Consider the following 20,508-nt stretch of genomic DNA (forward strand, 5'->3'; position numbering starts at 1 on the left):
AATATTAGGTGAAGGGTCCCATAATTGTTGTCCATGCCTTTTTGTTTGTATTATTATTTAAAATATTCGGTTGAATTAAAACTCAAAGTTAAAGTCACATTTTTTTGTAAACAATAATGGGTGCAGTAGACTTTTGTCAAAGACTATTATCGTGGGGCAGTACCAACAAATTTGTCCACATCTGTAGAGAGAAGAGCTGAAATCTTTAATGTATGGTAGGCTACCTTAAATTGGCCTGTGGGATTGTATGCTGCCAAAGTCCTTTGGAATTTGTGGATGTGTTATTATCCATTCGTGGTTATTCACTGCATGGAGTCTGTTACAGATCTAAGTCAATAAAGATTCTTTCTGGAACCTTCATGTGGACAAGTCTTTTGGGAAAAATCCAAAATGGTTCCTCCATGGCATCACTCTGAAGAGCCTCTCTGGCACCTTTATTGTTAGGAGTGTTGAGAGTCTCAGTTTTTAAGTTAACAACATTTCGCACATTTAAGTTATTCAAAATTGTTTTATCTCATTATTTGTTAGCGTTTTGACGTTGAATTGCGACATGGAGAGAAATCACGTCAGCCAACCAACTTGATTAAGTTGGCACAGCATCATTTTTAGTTTTGAATTAACGATTGACGAAATGGAGTACAGATTACTTACAATATTACATAATTAGAGTGTCAGCATAGCTTAGAAAACAATGTCTGCAATTCAGAAAGTCTAACAAAATCATTACATTTGAATTTTGACCTTGCAATTCTTTAAGCACTGGCTGAAGGTCCCCTGAATTGTTGTTTAGTGTGTTGAGTATCCATTTTTACCATTTTATAAGCACCACTGCTGATCTGGATACCAGAAAAATAAATACAAAAGTATACAACCAGTCATGTACAGTAAAGCCACTCACCTTGAGCCCATCCTACCAAGCATCGGATGCAGGGCAGGACCAATCCCTTTACAGGGTGCCAGTCCATCGCAGATTATCATGTCCATTATTTTTATTCGGCTGGTTGGAGATTATTGGTCTTTAACCTCATTTCAGCAAGGCGTCATTAATAAGAATTAATAATAATAATTAAGCAGGCTGGTACTCACTGGTACACAACACCGGCACCCCTTCCAGTTTCAACATGGAGTACTGGCACCTTTTCTTGGATCTTCATGGTTACGCCCAAACCCAGACCCCCACCCTGCTCTCCCATTGAGTCTCAGTGTGTCATAACGATTCAAGTTTCCCTGCACTTGTGAATCTTCATAGGGGTAGCCCCCCGCTCCTTGATGTATCACGACGATTTTCAAAAATAACACGGTCGCTAGTGTACAGTGATCTGAAGATCACACAATATTAGTACTTCATATTGTAATAATGGCCAGAACATTTGTTTTCTTTCCAGCAATGTGTGCGTTAAGGGATGCTTTGAGCCTGAGCCTAGACCCGCAGCAGCAACCAGGAGGCAACCTGACCAGGGACCCTCTTGTAAAGATGAACTCAATATACAGTTAGGTCCAGAAATATTTGGACAGAGACAACTTTTTTTCTAATTTTGGTTCTGTACATTACCACAATGAATTTTAAATGAAACAACTCAGATGCAGTTGAAGTGCAGACTTTCAGCTTTAATTCAGTGGGTTGAACAAAACGATTGCATAAAAATGTGAGGCAACTAAAGCATTTTTTGAACACAATCCCTTCATTTCAGGGGCTCAAAAGTAATTGGACGATTGACTCAAAGGCTATTTCATGGCAGGTGTGTTCAAGTCTGTCGTTATGTCTTATCAATTAAGCAGATAAAAGGCCTGGAGTTGATTTGAGGTGTAGTGCTTGCATGTGGAAGATTTTGCTGTGAACAGACAACATGCGGTCAAAGGAGCTCTCCATGCAGGTGAAAGAAGCCATCCTTAAGCTGCGAAAACAGAAAAAACCCATCCGAGAAATTGCTACAATATTACGAGTGGCAAAATCTACAGTTTGGTACATCCTGAGAAAGAAAGCAAGCACTGGTGAACTCAGTAACACAAAAAGACCTGGACGTCCACGGAAGACAACAGTGGTGGATGATCGCAGAATCATTTCCATGGTGAAGAGAAACCCCTTCACAACAGCCAACCAAGTGAACAACACTCTCCAGGGGTCGGCGTATCGATATCCAAGTCTACCATAAAGAGAAGACTGCATGAAAGTAAATACAGAGGGTGCACTGCAAGGTGCAAGCCACTCATAAGCCTCAAGAATAGAAAGGCTAGATTGGACTTTGCTAAAGAACATCTAAAAAGCCAGCACAGTTCTGGAAAAACATTCTTTGGACAGATGAAACCAAGATCAACCTCTACCAGAATGATGGCAAGAAAAAAGTATGGAGAAGGCGTGGAACAGCTCATTATCCAAAGCAGACCACATCATCTGTAAAACACGGTGGAGGGAGGCAGTGTGATAGCTTGGGCGTGCATGGCTGCCAGTGGCACTGGGACACTAGTGTTTATTGATGATGTGACACAGGACAGAAGCAGCCGAATGAATTCTGAGGTGTTCAGAGACATACTGTCTGCTCAAATCCAGCTAAATGCAGTCAAATTGATTGGGCGGCGTTTCATGATACAGATGGACAATGACCCAAAACATACAGCCAAAGCAACCCAGGAGTTTATTAAAGCAAAGAAGTGGAAAATTCTTGAATGGCCAAGTCAGTCACCTGATCTTAACCCAATTGAGCAGGCATTTCACTTGTTGAAGACTAAACTTCAGACAGAAAGGCCCACAAACAAACAGCAACTGAAAGGCGCTGCAGTAAAGGCCTGGCAGAGCATTAAAAAGGAGGAAACCCAGCATCTGGTGATGTCCATGAGTTCAAGACTTCAGGCTGGCATTGCCAGCAAAGGGTTTTCAACCAAGTATTAGAAATGAACATTTTATTTCCAGTTATTTAATTTGTCCAATTACTTTTGAGCCCCTGAAATAAAGGGATTGTGTTCAAAAAATGCTTTAGTTGCCTCACATTTTTATGCAATCGTTTTGTTCGACCCACTGAATTAAAGCTAAAAGTCTGCACTTCAACTGCATCTGAGTTGTTTTATTTAAAATTCATTGTGGTAATGTACAGAACCAAAATTAGAACAAAGTTGTCTCTGTCTAAATATTTCTGGACCTAACTGTAAATTCCATCCAGCTATTTTACAAACCCTGAGCAGGCTGCAGGACCTCTGTATCAATAAAAATCAGAAACATATAATATTAAAGCATACACTCACCGGCCACTTTGTTAGGTCCACCTGTTCAACTGCATGTCAATGCAAATATCTAATCAGCCAATCACACGGCAGCAACTCAATGCATTCAGGCCTGTAGACATTGTGAAGATGACCTGCTGAAGTTTAAACCGAGCATCAGAATGAAGAAGAAAGGTGATTGAAGTGACTTTGAACTTGCAGTGGTTGTTGGTGCCAGACAGACAGACTGGTCTGAGTATGTCAGGAACTGCTGATCTACTGGGATTTTCACACACAACCATCTCTAAGTTTATGGTCTGAAAAAAGGGAAAATATCCACTGAGGTGAAAATGCAAATTCAAAATGAGAATGGTCAGACTGGTTTGAGGTGATAGAAAGGCAACAGTAACTCAAATAACAAGAACAACAACATTTATTTGTATAGCACATTTTCATACAAATGATGTAACTCAAAGTGCTTTACATGACGAAGAAAAAGAAAAAAAAACCCAAAATAAACTAAGAAAATAGAATAAGGGAACACTAATTAATATATAATAGAATAAAAGTAAGGTCTGATGGTCAGGGAGGACAGAAAAAACAAACAAAAAAAAAAAACTCCAGATGACTGGGGAAAAAAAATAAAATCTGCAGGGTCGTTACAACCGAGGTGTGCAGAAAAGCATCTCTGAACACACAGCATGTTGAACCTTGAAGCAGATGGGCTACAGCAGCAGGAGACCACAGCGTGTGCCACTCCTGTTAGCAAAGAACAGGCAACTGAGGCTGCAATTCACACAGGCTCATCAAAATTGGACAACAGAAGATTGGAGAAACATTGCCTGGTCTGATGACTCTCGATTTCTGCTGTGATGGCATCAGCAACATGAAAGTATGGATCCATCCTGCCTTGTATCAACGGTTCATGCTACTGCTGGTGGTGGTGTAATGGTGTGGAGGATATTTACCTGGCACATTTTGGCCCCCTTAGTACCAACTATCAACCAACCATCGTTTAAATGCCACAGCCTACCTGAGTGTTGTTGCTGACCATGTCCATGCCTTTATGATCTCAGTGTACTCATCTTCTGATGGTTGCTTCCAGCAGAATAACACACCATGCCACAAAGCTCAAATCATCTCAAATTGGTGTCATGAGCATGACAATAAGCTCACTGTACTCAAATGTCCTCCACAGGCACCAGATCCCAATCCAGTAGAGCACCTTTGAGATGTGCTGGAACAAGAGATTCGCTTCATGGATGTTTAGCCGACAAATCTGCAGCAACTTTGTGATGTTTTCATTTCAATGTGGACCACAATCCATGAGGAATGTTTCCAGCACCTTGTTGAATCCAAGAATTAGGGCAATTCTGAAGGCAAAAGGGGGTCCAACCCGATACTAGCAAGATGTACCTAATAAAGTGGCCGGTGAGTGTACATCAAAATACTTAAAAGGGAGATCTTTCTTTCTTTCTTTCTTTCTTTCTTAAGTGCCTCCCCTTACTGCATTTCACGTAACACTTTATCAGATTACTCCGTAAAATAAGCCGCTCGTATTTTTATCCTGTAAGAGACGCTGCGGCGCTCGGCTGGCCTCGCTCGGAGCCTCGCGGCGCTGCTTTGTTGGGGGGCGGGGGGATTGGGGTCCTCGTTCAGCCGCTAGAAGACGCGACTCGTAAAAGCGAGTCCCGCTGCGTTTATGACGGCTTTTAAGAAGTCAGAGCGTCCCCTGGACAGATGTCCCTTCTCCCATTTCCGTTACTCAGTGAAAAATGTGCGTCTGCTCGAGCTTCGTCGCTAAAAGATGCGAACTGCAGGGGGTGGTCGAGGCATCCTATTTTGTGTCTTGGATTAAACCCGCATCTGCTGTATGCTGTACATGGACGGATTTGTGGTAGGTGAAAGTAATCTATAAAGGTGTGTAAAAGCAAACAACTGAAGGCCTGAAAAGGTCCTGACTTTGTTCTGCCGATCTATCCGCTAACCCGCAAATACTATGGGGGCTTCAGATCTCGACATGAGGGGTCTTCGAATGTGTTAGGTGACTCGATATTGAAAGCTATCACATGTTCATCTGTTCCGCTGCTGTTGTAATCCCATATTCTTAGAAATTTTCATTATCCAGTACTGTTCAACAGTCTTAAGTCATCCAGGAAAATTCCCTTGAAAGTCAGCTATCTGTGTAGCGAAAGTTTATTTAGGCTACTTGTGAAAATACCATATAAGATCAGAGTAAATACAAACAAATTCCAGCTCAATAAAAAGTAACAAGAATGTGCTGTGCTTTTAAAAAGCAAGGCAGTCGTTAGCGTGGCGTCCCTTAGAATGCAGAAGTGAAGCGGCCTGCTTTGGTCTACTTTGGTCCGCTGCTGCGTCGCTTTTTCAAGCAGACCTGTGGTAAATTCTTCCAGGCTTCTTGCAGAATGTTTGCCATAACTCTTCATTTGACGTAAAGCTTTTCAAATTAAACTTTCTAGGAGAGCTTAAAACTTTAAGGAAAATATTCAGGGCCATTAAGTGCAGACAAGAAAACAACGAAAAGCAACGCCTCTATGGGTCTCACTAAACATAAACACCTGATGTCCCAGTACCCTTTACTACCACCAGACTTATTGTCTGTCACCCTCTGCGCAGATTTTCCTTTCACCTGGGAGTTCTTCAGGGGGTCACTGCTGGCTCACCAGGTTCAGTCCCAGTGCAGATGGAGTGCAGTCACCTCCCACCAGCAGCCCCAAATGATCTGGATGCTCTAGCCCTCACCTCAAAGGAACAGGTCCCCATGGTGAAGACTTGGGAGCAGCTTCATCCTTGTGAGGGTGACTTTCTTTCTCAATTTTACAACCTTCTTGTGTCCTGCCATTCCTTTGTCAACTCACCTGTGAAGAGCATCAAGCCCACTGCTGGATGACTGACTTGCTGTCCTTATGCAGAGTGCAGGTCTAGGTTGACGACAAGGTAGAAAATCCCTTGTAGTGTGGCAGAGCACACACACACACACACACATAAAAAGATATTGTGATCACTTGGGGGTGTTGCAGCACCCCACAACCACAACAGCACAAGTTTTGGGTACAAACAAATGATTTGTTGTAAGAATACCTTCCTAATCTCTGTAAAATACAAGTAATCCTTCTCTGGACTGACCTCCATCCTCAGTCCAGCCCTGCCTGGATGCCAGTCTACTTACTAACTGCCACACTGGCATCTTCTGCCTGTCTCCAGGCTGTTGTGCCTCTGAAGGGCTGACCGTCTGCCCAGGTAAGGAATCTTTCCCCATCCCAGCCGGGACTCCCACCCACGTGCGTCTTCACTCACTATATCTTATATATAAATGTCTACGCATGGAAGTGTATCTGTCTGTCTGTCCAGCCCGGAAGTGTGAGGGTGCAGCATGAAGCTCAAAGAGCCGGCAAGGCAGCCCCAAGTTAGCGAGTCGGAAGAAGAAAGAAATATGAGGCCACAGCATGAAGCTGAAAGAAAGTGACTCCGACGCCAAAGTGAAACCACCGAGGAAAGACAAACAAGAGAGAAACTCACTTAGCTGCTAATAGACAAGTGGGGCGAGCACATCCACAAAACGAAATCGCCGACTCTGCATTTCAGGTGTTTTTCTGACCATTTCAATAGTTTCTGGGAGCCCGGGCTTTTTACAGCACAGGCTTACACAGCTAGTTATTATACTGTATATTTATATGTGTATGTGCTCTATGTATACAGTGCTTCAGAGCCTCAAACCCCAAGCACGATCACACAAAACAGTCCTGGTTCAAGGCAAAGGGGTTTTTATTGCAAATACACCTTGCACTCACAGTTATATATGCTGTCTCTTCTTCTTTCTCTCTTCTCCACACTGCTGCCCCTCAGAGACGAGAGGACAAGGCAGTGCGGTGTCTTTCATTGAAGACCATGGAGTACTGCCTGTGCCAGGACTTCGCATGTCGGAAGCACTTCTGGGCCATATGGAAGTCTCAAAGAATAGGGAGTGTAACTTCCTGCCACACCACACCCCCTGGTGGCACACACGGACCCCAGCAGGAGTGCGCTATCGGACTACAATTCCTGACATTCCCTGCTGGTGTCTGTGACGATGTAGGTTCTGGCTCCACACTCCCATCTGATTTTGGGAACCCTTGAACCCAACACCGTCGATAATGTTACCGAGTGAGCTAGTCAATGGAGGCAAATAATTCCAGCAAGGGGAAGGTAAAAAGTGCAACAGTGCTTTTATTAAAAATTGTCCATCAAAACAAGTGTTCCATAAATAGTGCAGTTCTTCACAGTTCATTAAATAAATAACCCATAAAAAGAACACGTGGAGGTTAAACCAATAAATAGAAAAAAAACACATCCTTAAAAACGAGAGGTTAAAATCTTCTTTTAGGAAGCAGTCTTAAAAACCAACAACAAATCCGGTGCTCTTCTGTTAGCGTCTCACCTGCTTATCCCGTTTGGGCCAAGCAGCAGGCAAGACGCTCTCTGCAGCTGCCCTCCTACAACACACACGAGACTGGAGACCTCCCGATCCCTGGCTCCGGTATGGCACTCATCCCAGTCCCCGAGACTTGATTACCCCAATAGCCAGGACGCTCACATTGGGGACTCCACCACCAAGCCTCCCGACTTCCGTTGCCTTTCCACGGCCTTCTGCAGCTCGTCGCTTTCCTCTAGGCACTCCCGCTACCTGCTCACTCAGTGGGAGCAACCTCAACTCAAACGTCTAGGTGTTGGCCTAACACCCAGCTTCCATACAGCTGCCCACGAGCGCTCGATCGCGCGCTCACCAGACGCACACACCGCCTGCTTCCTCGCTCCCTGTAACCTCCGTCCTCTTTTTCCTTTCCTTTTTCTCTCCGATCGTTTTTTTTTACTAAAACCGACTCGCGCTTCTTTTTAAAATGACGAGGGCCACAGCAGCTGCAGCATTAGCCACGGGACAATCATGAATGTGGGCAGTTCCTCACCTGTGCACTAGGTGAGAAACGCCCACACCCTACGGATCGTCCCGCGGCCCACTATGGCCCAACGTCCCCTCACTAAGCCGCGAGCACATTGATTATTTATTTAAAAATGGCCTTTACTCAACGAGCTGTGGACCCATAACACCACAGTGTCCAAAAGGGAACCGATGCTGCCACCTAGCGTAACTGCAGCATATGGGGTGCCAATATTCTGTTTATATTGCTCTCCCCTGTCCTTCCACATTATTGGTGTCCGTGCCAGGTAAGGTTCCCCTAAAGTCTAGGAGGGACACTGGTCTTCATATGGTGTCTCTCACATTATATCTACCTATCATATAAAAAAATCCTGGGTCGAGACGTGATCATCTCGGAGAGACACTTTGAAGTCTCGCGAGACTTCTTGCACGTCACACCCTACTTATAAACAATTTCTCGGAGACACTTTAATGTCCAGCAAGACAAGGAATTGAGACAAAAGGACAGCTGCTGTACAGGCTTTTAAATGATTGACGCGCAGAGCAATATGCAGAACACGCAGCTCGGTAGCAGCAGCTGCAAGCCAAACCCCATTGTTTGCGTTCAGCCCCCCCCTTCACAACGCAAGCAGCAGAGACACGAAATGGTGATCGTGAAGCGTGCCCTCTTTAGCGAAGCACAGTAGGGGCAAAGCCCCCTTGTGTATATATATATATATATATATATATGTATAAATATATACTGGGGGCTTACACCCTGCTTGCTTCCCTCCTCAAACCCTGCGGCCTGTGCTATTTGCCAGCCACTCCGCGTCTCTGCCGCTAGCATTATGAAGAAGGGGGCTGAACACACCCCAAGGAGACGCGGTCGCTCCTCTGAAATCCCCTCTTAAATGGTGATACAATGGGAAACAAATTATTTTTTTACCTCCTCTTTGCTTGATCAGCTGTTGGCTTGCTGCTGCTGCCGTGCTGTGTGATTTGTATTTCACGTGGTGCTTCGAACATTTAAAAGCCTGTACAGCAGCTGTCCTACTCTTTGTCTTTTTTTTCCGACCCTGGGCATTGTTAAATTTCTTGGCACAAAGTCTCGTCTCGCGGGATACGAGTTCTTGATATTTACTTTCTAATTTAAAAACGGAATAAGAATCTGAAAATTTTACAAAATCACATTAAAGTTCAATAAATTCTGAAAAGAATGATACCAAACATACAGTGCATCCGGAAAGTATTCACAGCGCATCACTTTTTCCACATTTTGTTATGTTACAGCCTTATTCCAAAATAGATTAAATTAATTTTTTTCCTCAGAATTCTACACACAACACCCCATAATGACAATGTGAAAAAAGTTTATTTGAGGTTTTTGCAAATTTATTAAAAATAAAAAACTGAGAAGTCACATGTACATACGTATTCACAGCCTTTGCTCAATACTTTGACGATGCACCTTTGACAGCAATTACAGCCTCAAGTCTTTTTGAATATGATGCCACAAGCTTGGCACACCTATCCTTGGCCAGTTTCGCCCATTCCTCTTTGCAGCACCTCTCAAGCTCCATCAGGTTGGATGGGAAGCGTCGGTGCACAGCCATTTTAAGATCTCTCCAGAGATGTTCAATCGGATTCAAGTCTGGGTCACTCAAGGACATTCACAGAGTTGTCCTGAAGCCAGTTCTTTGATATCTTGGCTGTGTGCTTAGGGTTGTTGTCCTGCTGAAAGATGAACTGTCGCCCCAGTCTGAGGTCAAGAGCGCTCTGGAGCAGGTTTTCATCCAGGATATGTCTGTACATTGCTGCAGTCATCTTTCCCTTTATCCTGACTAGTCTTCCAGTTCCTGCCGCTGAAAAACATCCCCACAGCATGATGCTGCCACCACCATGCTTCACTGTAGGGATGGTACTGGCCTGGTGATGAGCGGTGCCTGGTTTCCTCCAAACGGGACGCCTGGCATTCACACCAAAGAGTTCAATCTTTGTCTCATCAGGCCAGAGGATTTTGTTGCTCATGGTCTGAGAGTCCTTCAGGTGCCTTTTGGCAAACTCCAGGTGGGCTGCCATGTGCCTTTTACTAAGGAGTGGCTTCCGTCTGGCCACTCTACCATACAGGCCTGATTGGTGGATAGTTGCAGAGATGGTTGTCCTTCTGGAAGGTTCTCCTCTCTCCACAGAAGGCCCTTCTCCCCTGATCGCTCAGTTTAGATGGCCGGCCAGCTCTAGGAAGAGTCCTGGTGGTTTCGAACTTCTTCCACTTACGGATGATGGAGGCCACTGTGCTCATTGCGACTTTTAAAACAGCAGAAATTTTTCAGTAACCTTCCCCAGAGTTGTGCCTCGAGACAATCCTGTCTCGGAGGTCTGCAAAAAATTCCTTTGACTTCATTCTTGGTTTGTGCTCTGACATGAACTGGCAACTGTGGGACCTTCTATAGACAGGTGTGTGCCTTTCCATATCATGTCCAATCAACTGAATTTACCACAGGTGGACTCCAACTAAGCTGCCGAAACATCTCAAGGATGATCAGGGGAAACAGGATGCACCTGAGCTCAATTTTGAGCTTCATGACAAAGGCTGTGAATACTTATGTACATGTGACTTCTCAGTTTTTTTATTTTTAATAAATTTGCAAAAACCTCAAGTAAACTTTTTCACGTTGTCATTATGGGGTGTTGTGTGTAGAATTCTGAGGAAAAAAATTAATTTAATCCATTTTGGAATAAGGCTGTAACATAACAAAATGTGGAAAAAGTGATGCTCTGTGAATACTTTCCGGATGCACTGTATATATGTAGGTTTTAAAATAAGCCTGATTTAAAGCATGACAAAAAATGTGACATAAAATCGTTGCACAAAATCATTGCACTTTTAAGCTTAGGATTTTATATATAGACAGTTCCAAATATGCATCAGAGAATTACCACCCTGGGATAAGAAGTGGTGCTGTCACTAACTGAACTGTCTTGTTAATATATAGCAAATAAGGAAGGGCAGACATGAAAAGAAGAACATGCACGTTTAAATAAGACTTTATGACCAACGCCCTCAGAAGCCCACCTGATTAATCCCCCTCCCCTCTAAATCCAACTACCCCCATCTAATCATGTTCCTCTGATGATGATTCCTGGTAGAAGTTGAAAGCTTAGGAATAAAAAGCTATTTTAAAATATGCGATTTATTTCCTCCCATTGTGGATTTCAAGCTACAGATATATGTTACCGACAATGTATGAAAGGCAGGCATTGTATAGAATGCCTAGGTAATATATAAAATGCCGAAAATTGGACGTCAAAGTATGAAACGATTAATATGTCAGACATTTCCTAGGCATTCTATGCAATGCCAAAAGACAAACCGGAAAGTATAAAATACTCCCGCTAATGACGTTTCTAATGTCACGTGACTTTCGACGCTCGCCTCAGACGGAGAATTCCGCATTTGCATTTCAGTGCAATTTAAAATAAAACTCTTTCCTTCCTTGTTGCAACAAGTAGGTTCATATTTTATTTTCTCTTGTTTTCCTCAATAAGAAAGTCCTATACTTTATTTTGTATGTCTTTCTTTTTCATATACGTCTTTTCAATAAAAGCCTTTTCATGACTCTCTATTAATACTTTGCCTAAATAGCATTTGTCATTCTATATAATGCCTAGGTATTACATACAATGCCTAGGGAAAGTATATATAATATTAAAATAATTTGGATATTTCATACTTTGCCCAAAAACGCCAGGTATTCTATTGGGTGGTCCAGATCTAATTGTGCAATTTTCATTACGCTATAACTTAAGTTTATTACATAGAAAATCACCCAAAAAAATCCTGGACCATCGAGAAGTGTGCAAACTGCAATCGTCTTCGCGCCGAACTGGAAGTCCCTGCAATAAATCAAAGTCATCCAGACGATCTGGACTGCATAATTAGATCTGTATTTCCTAGGCATTTTATACAATGCCTGCGTTTCATACATTGCCAATAAAATATACATATAGAGAGTTCAAATATTAATTAAATGAGTAGCTGGTGATGTGCCAGCTTAGTGAATGCGGCTTTGAACCATAAACCCTCACGGCTTCTTTCCAGTCCATCCCAGTCACTTACTCACTCACGTCACTTCAAATTGCTCTCCCTATTAAAATGTCTAACTGAGTATACCGTACAATCATGATCTGCAAGATGCTTTGGATTAATGTGCCAGCACAATAAATAGATAGTAATGCTGTAGGTCTTCTGCGTTGGGCTGGCGCCCTGTGTTGGCTGGCATTGGCTCCAGCAGACCCCCGTGACCCTGTAGTTAGGATATAGCGGGTTGGATAATGGATGGATGGACAGTAGGCCTTTGGGAATGGCCATCTCAGGATCAGGTTCTTCTGGGTGTAGTTTTCAGAAACCTTTCAAATGTGCAGTCCTTTCATATAACATGGCAGCAATGAAGGAATTCTTCTCCTTGAAACCCTTCCTTTAGGATAGCCGACTGTTCTTTGTGAGTTTAGCTAAATGTGAGTGTAGTACTCCTCCATGATGTCACTGGCTTGGTCACTTATGGGGAAAGCCGCTGTTTCATGCTCTGTGCACAACAGACTGGACATTCAGTAGGCTTTGCACTGCGCAGCACTCAGAACTGTTTGTCTGTAATAACAGCGACGTTTACCAAGTGCTGGCACATGACTTTAATCATCGTTTCCTTTCCACAAAGCTGCAGACGGATGCTTTCCAGCTTTTAAATGGCGGTTCATCTTTCAGGGTCAGTGCAGTCATTCTAGGAAAACTGTGGCTACGTTGGGACAGTAAGCCTTCCACTTGGTGACCTTTTGTTTGAAGTCTGCTAGCAGTGCACTGAGGCAGTGCATTAAAAAAAAAAAACAAAACTTGATGATACGTTCCAAAAGCGAACATGAAGCTTCTCCTTGCCAATTTAGATGCCTCACTTTATGTGGTTTTTTTGTTAGAAATGCCAACTTGTGCAAGATGCTGCATCACTGGGGGTTGTGGGCAAAAAGGGCCTTACATATTTGAAATGTCAGAGCCACGGAGAAGAGAAGGAGCAGCATAGCTGTATGCATGTCCACAGCCTATTGAAGTAATGGCTGCACAAAGATTTCTGCTGCGCTCCATTTATATTAATCATTTCAAACTACTTTATGTTCTGTTTAAACAAAACTCTGTCTGTATGTGTACTCATTACGCAATTAGGGATCTGTAAAGTTTGTGCTTCCATTTACCTGTGAACTTGTCACAACACTCTGGGCCTGCACTCCGTGACAAGCACTATATAAAAATAAACTGAACTGGATGGAATTAATGGTTGGCAATGAAATCTGCCCACCTCCCCAGTCTTTTAGGACTGAGTGGGAAAGCTGCCCCCCACTCATATATTTACTTCTTACATTTTCTTTTACTCATATACATGAAATGCTGTGTCCCACTCCCAGAAATGTCACCACAGTGCCACCTTGCAGGGCTTGGACCCAGCTGTGTGGGTTTCCATTCGTTGGAAAGTCAAAAGAAACTCATTGTGGGAGTCTGAGCTTTGTCCTTCTTCTGCCCAACTCCCAACTCACCTGGATGAGGTTGAGCAAGCTAATGCTATCTCAGACTCAGGAGTACTTCCAGTGCTCAGGCATAACCCATTGGAAGGGTCAAATGGAAGCCCCACAAAGTAGGAATGATGGATCCCATCATCAGCAGACAGAATCCAACAAGGCTGCCCTATGGGACTACACATCCCAGCATGACTTGTGGGTGTCTATTGTGGCAGACGACCAGGGACCTTGCCCCACCGGGACACCTGGAGAAGGGAAGGACTGGGAGAGGGACAATATCTTCCGTGGGGCGCAAGAGGACAGCCCACCCTGGATTACATCAAGGTCATGGATGGAAAACTTGGAAGCTCAACCCTGTTGGGGTCCGTGGTCACTGCCCGGGGGTGCCGGGACAATCCCGGATCCCTGGATGGCAGCACTTCTGCCACACCAGAAAGTGCATCGGGGTGCACCGGGAGCACATCTGGGTGCAACATAAAAGGGGGCTCACTCCATACGAGGAGCCGGTGTCGGGTGGAAGAGGACGGACCTTGTGAGGAGAGGAGTAGAGGCAGCAATAGACAGAGAGAAGAAAAGAAAGGACTGTGAGCTTTACTGCTCATTTGTGTATTGTTTGGTGCTGTGTGCAGGAGCACAAATTAAAATGGCTGTCTCAGTGTCTGTCTGTGTCCGGGCTTCTTTCACACTGTACAGTGTGGAGGCTGGCCCGGACACAGACAGGCAGACACGTCCAATTCACCCAACACACGTTTATTCCTCAGTCCACACTATATACAAAAGTGCACCACAAACCCCACAAGTCCCCAAAGTCCTGGCCACAGAATGCCTTTCTTCCTCTTCAGGCCGCCTCTTCGACTCCTCCAGCAAGCTCAGTCCACTCCACTCCCGACTCTCGCCCCAAATGAAGGGAGGCGGCCCCTTTTATCCATACCCAGATGTGCTCCAGGTGTCCCTGCTCCTCTTCCCCCCAGCATTTCCTGGTGTGGCGGAAGTGCTGAGGTCCAGGGCTCCAAAGGCATGGGGGCGCCCCCTGGTGGTGACCACGGGCCCCTACAGGGTGGAGCTTCAAAGCTCTGTATCCGTGGCCCCCAAAAGAACCAGTGCGGTCGCCTCCAGATGGTCTGGGGAAGGCGCAAGCCCTCCTCTGGTCCTCCTGGGTGTCCCGGCCGGGTCGCCACCCCAGCCACCTCTGACAACAGGTAGCATCACCCAGGGAGGATGCCACCTAGCATGTTGCCCTGCTACATTGTCTCCGCCTGTCTTTCCATGCCACTGGCCACCCTCCGGGTGTTGTTTCTCAGATCAGCCCTGCTGAGAGACTAGTGTACCCACTGCCACCCTGGCATCATCTGCCTAATCTCACTGTGCGGAGCCCGTGCCAGTGACTCCACGATGGATTTGTGTTTGGTCTGTGTTTTCTGGTGCAAAGCCCAGCTCTCTGACCCGCGCTATATAGTGTGTTAAGTGGAAATGCATTTTACTTTCCATTTTAGCAGCTTCATTGATGATCAGGCTGACAATGAAATCACAAATGGGGTTATTTCATTTTGAGTTTAAGTTTTGCAGCATTCTTGCGTGCAGACTTTTTAAAAATTTTTTTTTCTTATTTTGCAGATAATACCTCGCGTAGCTGAATGCTCCATCAGGTATGGTCTGATCTTGCAGATGTTATATTGAGTGAATCTACAAGAACATGAGAACATTGCAACATGGCCAGTGAAGGACAGCTGGTTATTGATTATGACCCCAAGACTGAAAAGCCATGAGCCACAGACCTAGAAGAGAGAGGACAGACAGCATAAAGACAAGAGGACAGAGTCGATCTTATAGGGTGTTGGTGTCAGCGGTAGCATCAAGAGAGATGAAGAGGTCAGGAGGAAGGAGAGCACGAGAGACGGGCGAAGAGAACCAGGTGGGGAGGTGACAGCGGAAGGACAAAGTGGGAAGAATGGCAGTGGAACAAGAGAGGATGAGCAGAGCAGACCGAATGAAGAAGCAGTCTGAGGTGTGTGATGGAGTGACAGCTCCACTTGTGAGTGGGCAGTTGTGTGAGACAACAAAATCTCCAACTTTTCCAGCTTTGTGGGTTTGGAGTGTTGAGAATTTTGATCAAGGATCAACGCGCTGCATTATTAGTTTTTGTGTTCTTAGCTATGAAAAGCCTAGGCCTAAAACACTTTTAAAGGAGCCCATTTATTTTGTGAGAGAGGCCTCTTGCCTGCCTGTCCTTCTTACTTGCCTTGTTTTGAGTTTCTGTGAGGTGAGCTGAGAGACGAGGTCATCATGTGCTCTCTGAGGAAGCAAGCAGGCAAACTTTTTTACTGATAGAAAACTAAACAAACTGCACGTAAGGCCTTTACCTGTATGAACAAAGGGCAAGCTCTTAAGCTACCGTATAAAACATATAAGCAATTAAATGGCATTTAGAAGCATTAGAGCTCATCAATACCTTAGACAATAAAATTAAAACACAATGTATTATGATGGGTGGCATGGTGGCGCTGCTGCCTCGCAGTAAGGAGAGCCGGGTTCGCTTCCTGGGTCATCCATGAGTGGAGTTTGCATGTTCTCCCCCATGTCTGAGTCGGTTTCCTCCCACAGTCCAAAGACATGCAGGTTAGGTGCATTAGCGATTCTAAATTGTCCTTGGTGTGTGTGTGTGTGTGTGCCCTGCAGTGGGCTGGCACCCTGCCCGGGGTTTGTTTCCTGCCTTGTGCCCTGTGTTGGCTGGGATTGGCTCCAGCAGACCCCTGTGACCCTGTAGTTAGGATATAGCGGGTTGAATAATGGATGGATAGATTTTCTATAGCTCCTTATTACTATCCAAATCTTTTATGTATATTAAATATAGCAGCATCCCCAGCACTGACCCCTGAGGGACACCATTCTTAACATCAGCCCATTCTTACCCGGAATGATTTGAAATTCTAGTCCATTGTGTGTTGGAGACACAAGTAAGTGTCAAATTCAATTGAAATGGGAGCCCCTTGGAGATGGACGTCTTTCAAATGAAAAGTTGAAGATTTATAACATGGGATGATTGCCTGTTTTTCTTTGCCGTTTACGGTCACTCCCACCCCGTGTTCTGGCCTGTAGTAAAATCTGATTGTTATTACAAGGCAAAGCATGTGAACGACTGCCAACTCCGAGTTAATTTCGCCACTTATGTCGTCAAAGAGCATGTGGACTAATCCTTAGCAGAATTTGGAGCTTTCAAATAATGTCAGATGTGACATTTTAAAGACCTGTGGGGATTTAAGCATATTGCTTTTTTTTTTAATGATTCTCATGTAGTAGTTTTTTAGATCGTGTTTCTTGTTGTGTTTATGGACTGCATCTCGTTCATCTCCGACGCTCGCCTTGATGGACAATTGCTGCACACGACGCCCCGAGCGGATGCACATTACGAAAGAATGTGCATGAAGCAGAATGGAGTGATTTATCATCATCAGTAGCTGATGAGTCTGTGTGTGTTGTAGGATCACAAGTTACAGACGACGTTGTTGTGTGTACAGCGTGAGCGGCATCGTTCACCATTTGTTTGTCTGACATCGCTATCCGTGCGGATTTATTATAATCATTATTAAACGATCAGTTAAGTGTAGCGTTTTGATGTCACATGCAAAGCCGCTCATTCCATTAGGGGACACAGGCGGCCGTCGTCATCAGAGGGGCGCCACTTATGAAATTTAAGAGGAGGACACCGAGGGGACCCGGTATAGGTGAAGGTAAAAGTGCGCGCGCTCCTTGAAGCCCGCGGTATGTACTCCTGACGGGGGGCGCGTTTAGATCACCAAGGGCCGCCTAAGTCTAATAAGACCGACTACGCGCTATAGCAGCCGAGGGACGCCGTCTGTCCATCCCTTCTAGGACTCCAGATGGGCATCAGCAGTAGTGATCGCATGCAGCAGAGCGGCGTTGTTGGGCTGTGTAGGTAAGGACTAGGTGTATCTGTGTGCTACTTCTGCACAGTGGTTAGCGCTGCTTCTTTACATTTCGATTAAACTTGCTTCTCTTTGCCGGTTCTCCGTGACCGGTGAGAATGTTGCCCCCACTCCCTTTCTTTCTTTCCTAAACACTCTTAGTGTTAATTTGCAGTTCTGATTTACCCCTATAAGAACACCCCGTGTGACGGAATGTTGTCCCGTCCGGGGTTTGTTCTTGCCTTGCGCACGCGAATTGTGCAAGTGGATGGATTCATTTGATTAGTGAATGCGCTGCACCTTCAAGCTCTCACTAAGTACACAACACTCCCCTTGGCGTCATTAATTGCATTCATTTCACATTTAGGAAGCCACATTATCTCACTGCGCCGTAAAAAGGACCCCTCCATTTGCGCCGGATACAGACTGCTTTCTCTTGAACGTCGAGGTTCCAGTGTGAAGTTTTCATCTTATCACCGATGTCACCCACGCCGGATTATAGGATTCAACACATCGCGCTTCTCTTTTGATTGATCAAGGTGGTCGAAACCGCAAAGTGCGGCAGTTCTCGGCTTTCCAGACGACACCGCTGCGAGTTTTGTTATCTCGAAAGTCATAAGTGACAAGATACTAGCACCACCACCCTACCCCCAACCTAGCAGGCTGCCACATCCTGGACAAGCGCCATGGGTCAGCGAAGGTCACCTCCAGCTGTCACGTTTGGAATGGTGCCCCCCTACTGTCACTAAGCTGCTAAATGTACACTTGTGCCTCGGGCGGCGACAGCTGGGACACTTCAGCACGGTGTCCCCTCTGCCTTTGACGTTGAGGCTTAGAGTTCAAGTCCTCGTGCAGGCCAATTGTTCCGCCTGGCGATGCCACCACTGTACAAGCCTGCAGGTGTCCGAGGGTCCGCAATGCCTTTCGTGATGCCCAGCTCCGAAAAGAACTTTTAACGGTCAGTTATCATTCTTGCGTTCATTTGGGGTATCGGTGGGGCGGAAGTTAGCCAGTCGGCTCGAATCTCTCCGCCTGTGTGCAGTCTGCCCACATGTCAAAGAGGTGCCCCTTAGATCACATGACAGCTCCATCTTGGCCCACTGTGAGTGCCTGTACCCTGCAATGGAGCACTCAAAATGTAAAATCTGTCTGTTAGTTACGTGGAAATCTTTCATTCAATTCATTCACATAACCGCAACGTAAAATATGCCACTTCACTCCACTTTCTCAATCATATTCACTGAACATGAACGAACTAGGCAAACCTATGCAACAATTTTATTCAAAATTAATTTATTTCAAATGTATTATCACTGGGCGGTGGGTAGCGCTGCTGCCTCGCAGTTAGGAGACCCGGGTTCGCTTCCCGGGTCCTCCCTGCGTGGAGTTTGCATGTTCTCCCGTGTCTGCGTGGGTTTCCTCCCACAGTCCAAAGACATGCAGGTTAGGTGGATTGGCGATTCTGAAATTGGCCCTAGTGTGTGCTTGGTGTGTGGGTGTGTTTGTGTGTGTCCTGCGGTGGGTTGGCACCCTGCCCGGGATTGGTTACTGCCTTGTGCCCTGTGTTGGCTGGGATTGGCTCCGGCAGACCCCCGTGACCCTGTAGTTAGGATTCAGCAGGTTGGAAAATGGATGCATTATCACTGTTATTTTAACATGCTAAATTGTTGGTCTATATATTCTTCGTACACTCAAGTGATTCTTTGGATTTAATCATTTTTTATGTTACGTTTTCCACCTAAATAAATCAATCACACTTAAAAATAATATGTGGTGTTAAACCATATATAAGTAATTTTTTAAAGTTACATTTACATTATACAAATACTTCAGGTATAATAAGTATTCAAAATACATCAACATTGTTCCATTTATTAAGTGGGTAGCAATTCACTTAATTCACTTATTACTGTTCAAATCTTAACATTAATTATATTGTACTGGAAGCAAAGAAAAATATGCCTTTCTAATGATGGATGGGTGATGTGTATCAGAAAAATATCATAAATCAGCTTCCACAACCTCACAAAACCCATGGCATTTGGAAGAAAATCATTTTACTAAACGTTGTTAGCTTTCTATCCAGGTATATAGTACTAGGTTGTTGTACCGATTACATCTTGCCAGAAGAAGGGGCCTGAGTTGCCTCGAAAGCTTGCATATTGTAATCTTTTTAGTTAGCCAATAAAAGGTGTCATTTTGCTTGGCTTATCCAGGTATACAAAGGTGTGGAGATCCCCCGGAGTGAGTAGTAGAGTCCAGAGATTTATTGGGGTGCCAGCTTTTAAACTTGGATGGCAGCTCTTAAACAAGAAAAGCACACAAGGGTGCAGAAATATAAAACAACAAACACAGCCTTCCTGGCGTCTTTAAAGGGTTGGTTCTTAAGAGCTCTTACCACGTGCGGTGGTACGCCGTCCTCTATTAAGTCCCGGTCTAAATGGAGGCGTCCAGTTTTTATAGTCTTCCTACTTGTAAAGGCGCCTTAAGGGCCGTCTTCTCGGTGCTGTGGGGATGCAATGAGATAATACTGATAGCAACAGCGCCCCCTCTTGCCCCGGAGGTGCATTGCATACCTTAGATGGGCCCAGAAGGTGTTTTATGTGAATATGTGAAATATTCTTTATGCAAAAAAGGGACAGTCATGTATAAAAAACTTCATCATTTTAAGTTTAGCCAACCTAATTTAACTATGTACAGACAAAAAGAAAGTGCCATGTTTTGAGGATTACAGAAGTATTAATTTTCAGTAAGATTAACGTAAAATAAGTGAGTCATTAAAACAGTTCCTGAGAGAGATCATACTTCTGTTGAAAATGAAATCTGATAGTTTTGTTTGAACAAAAATTAATTGTGTTAGTGAGGCATTTAACAAAATTAAGCCAATGTAACTAGAAAATGTTAAGTAAAATT

The sequence above is a fragment of the Polypterus senegalus genome, chromosome 16, assembly GCF_016835505.1.
Source record: "Polypterus senegalus isolate Bchr_013 chromosome 16, ASM1683550v1, whole genome shotgun sequence".
Taxonomy (NCBI): domain Eukaryota; kingdom Metazoa; phylum Chordata; class Cladistia; order Polypteriformes; family Polypteridae; genus Polypterus; species Polypterus senegalus.